Genomic DNA, 3593 nt, shown 5'->3' with positions numbered 1-3593 from the left:
GGGCTTGGTAGGAACGCGCAATTGTGGCGCCCGGGACTCTCACGGTAGGGTTAACGCGGTGGCACAGAGCGGCTGGGGCGGGGCGCCAGAGGCACAGAGGCTCTGTGAGCGCATGCGGCCGTCTGGAGAGCGTGGGCCTAGGTCATTGGGCCGTTGCTGTCACGTGAGGGCGAGCTGAGACAAACCTGTGTCCGCGGCTAGTGCTAATTAGTGCCATGCAGCCTCCGAAACTCCATTAGCCAAGCGAGGGCTGGGCGTTAGGCTGACAAAGGGCATTGCTCAAACTGCAGGTTGGGGGCTCGCGTGATGCCGTTAATTTCGTGGGCCGACCAGAACCCGGGAGAAAATTATTTTAAGTTTAAGAAATTTCTTAGTCAGCAGGCAAGGGTGCTTTGTGGCCCCCAAAGGGTAGAAAAAAGGCCTGGCTAGCTCTCGAAGAGGTGCCTTATAGATCCTGTTTATAGAATGAATGAAACTGAAGTGCCAGGTTTCTCTATTTCCACGTTTCCAAAATGGAGGAAGATGTGAGGGGAAACTGGGGTCTGTCTAGGTGCCCCATCCACTTGGTTAAAGTGGATTTGAATTATGCAGCTCGTTACATCTCACTATTTTTGAGCTGCTGTAAAAGTTCTGGTAAGAGGCAAGTATTAAAATTTTGTTTCATGTGAGCTCAGTATGGACTCATAATTGAAATGAGAAAAGCTTAAGGAACCAAAAGCATTTGTAATATAAATTGATTTGAAATGAGTTGGAGTAGAGCTCTACAGGTAACGTGAACTGCCAGAACGATGAACAAGTGGGTTGTAGAGCAAATTAAGCCCGAAACAGATAGAAGCAAAAAATGATAAAACTGATAATCCTACTTCAGATACATTGTGAGAAGCCAGGGTTCTTTAGAAAAGATTGTAATGTTGGAAAAATAGAAGATAGCAGGGAAAGAAGGCCAAATACGAGATAAATACATAGACTCCATAAGAGGGAAGACGTGACTCTATAAGACCTCAGCCGGGCTATTGAGGACAGGCCATTGTAGACCTCACTGATTCATACAGTCGACTCGAGTTGGGGCGTAAGCATATAGAAAATACGTCACCTATAAGTTTTATGTATAGTATTTATATATAAATATATAATTAAATATCTATTATACTTTATACTTTTATATAAAGGTTATACTTTATATAATTTATATGTATATATAAATATTTATATGTAAAGTTTTATTCGTAAGACTAATGTTTTCCACTGGATAACTAATTCTAAAAACAAACCTGTACTTCAAAGTAAAACATAACAAAACTTCACATCACTTAAGAGATAAAATGTATTGTTGCTGGCCTCTCCCAATTACAAATGTTGAAATAAATGTTCACCATCTCAAAATTATAGAGAAAAGAGATTGGTTTCCTGAGGATGGATATTAAAATTTGAATATAAAATGTTACACACGTGTTAAATGTAAGCTGGAGTTTAGTCAGGAAACCAAACTATGTAGACATCTCATTTCTAAAAACTAATGTGCCATGTTTCAGAAAAGTTTTTGAAGATTAAAGTAACAGTTTAAGAAATTTAAAAAACTTTTTAAGGAGTGGCAGTTCTTAAGGGAAGTTTCATTTGTGGACAACAAAGATATATGAACTTAATGAAAAATTTTTTTCTTTTAAAATACATATGCATTTATTTAAACAAATACTTGTTAAATGATGAATGTATCAGAACATTTAATACTCATGTATGTAACTGGAAATTATTTTAAGACCAGTTTTACAGCATAAATTACAAATTCTCATTCACACACTATCTCCATTCATTTAGAACTGACATATATTGCAAAATAGGATTTTTTTCACTGTTCTTTATCTTACCCCCAGGATCTTAGTATAGTCATGATTAAATTTGGTTCCATTTTTATATTGTTATAGAGTTTCTTCCATTATTTTATTTAAATATTTTATTTATGCATTTTTAGAGAGAGGGGAAGGAGAAAGAGAGAAACATCAATGTGTGGTTGCATTTGCATGCCTCCTACTGGGGACCTGGCCCACAGCCCAGGCATGTGCCCTAGACTGGGAAGTGAAATGGCAACCCTTTGGTTCGCAGGCCGGCACTCAGTTCACTGAGCTACAGCCAGGGCTTCTTCCATTATTTTTGGAAAAAAGTGTATATAGGTAAACTGAATCTTTGCTTGTCTAAAAAGTGTAGTTGTTGACTTGCAGCTTTTGTTATTGATATGAAAGAAATATTTATCTGATTTTATTTCTTTCGTAAGTAACTTTTTCTGTTTGATGTTTGCAGTATTTTTCCTTCAATTTGTAAATGTGCCTTTTAAAAAAATTCTTAATCCTTGCTGTATATTTTCATTATATTACTCCAAAATTTAGCACCTTAAAACAACCACCATTTTATCTCACAGTTGCTGTTGGTTTCAAATTCGGAAGTGGCTTGGCTGGATGGTTCTGGCTCAGTATCTGTCATGAAGTTGCAGATATCAGCTGGGATTCAAGTCACCTGAATGCTTGACTGGCCCTGGAGGGTCCACTTCCAGAACTGGACACTCACGTGGCTGGTGGTGGAAGGCCTCAGTTCCCCGCCATCGGAGCCTCTCTGTAGAGCTGCCTTGTGTCTTTCTGACAGGGCGGCTGGCTTCCCCCAGAGCAAGTGATCTAGAGCAGCACGTTACTAATCCAGCCTACACTCAAGGGAAGGAGAAGAAAGTTCCAACTTTTCTAGGGAGGAATATCAAAGAATTGGTAGACATACTTTAAAATCATTACACTGGGAATTGATCAATTATTTCAATCTGAAGATAAAAATCTTTCTCTAGTTCAGGTAAGTCATCTATTACTTAACAAATTATAATAATTTATCTGCATACTGTTAGGGTTATTCTTTTTTGTCATTGAGAAAGTTCAGAAAGGAAATGGGGCAATTCTGGGGTGCCAATGGACAGATGTTAGTATGCTATAAAACTTGTGAATTACCAAGTCTGTTGTATTTGTCATCTAGCCCCTAAATCCTATGGTTACTATTACAGTTAATATTCACTATTGTTATGTATCCATTTATAACTATAATTATATTATTACAGTTAACATTACTAACTCCAACACCCCTACTCTGTATCTCTGGACTCTGATAATGATACAGTTACTGATGTTTCATATAGCCTCAGAGAAACTCTAGACACATCAAGGATAAAAAGGAAAGGAACAGGGACTAATGACATAAGCTATAATCCAACTATTTTCTTAGTAGTTAAAAGCTATAACAAAATTTAAGTCCACCCAGACCAAATAAATTCATATAGGATTACCACAAATGAAAATTTGTCTTCGTAGTGTAGACCCTCAGGGCTATTCTTTTTAAAAAATATTTTATTTATTTATTTTTAGAGAGAAGGGAAGAGAGGGAGAAAGAGAGGAAGAGAAACATTGATGATCGAGAGATATATTGATCAGTTGCATCTCACACACCTCCATCTGGGGACCTGGCCCACAACCCAGGCATGTGCCCTGACCAGGAATCAAACCAGTGACCCTTTGGTTCCCTGGCTGGTACTCCAGCCAAGGCAAGACCAATCTTGTGTATTCATA

Source organism: Artibeus jamaicensis, unplaced genomic scaffold, assembly GCF_021234435.1.
Source record: "Artibeus jamaicensis isolate MK-2021 breed Jamaican fruit bat unplaced genomic scaffold, CSHL_Jam_final scaffold_474, whole genome shotgun sequence".
Lineage (NCBI taxonomy): Eukaryota > Metazoa > Chordata > Mammalia > Chiroptera > Phyllostomidae > Artibeus > Artibeus jamaicensis.
Note: the sequence above shows the minus strand (reverse complement) of the source record.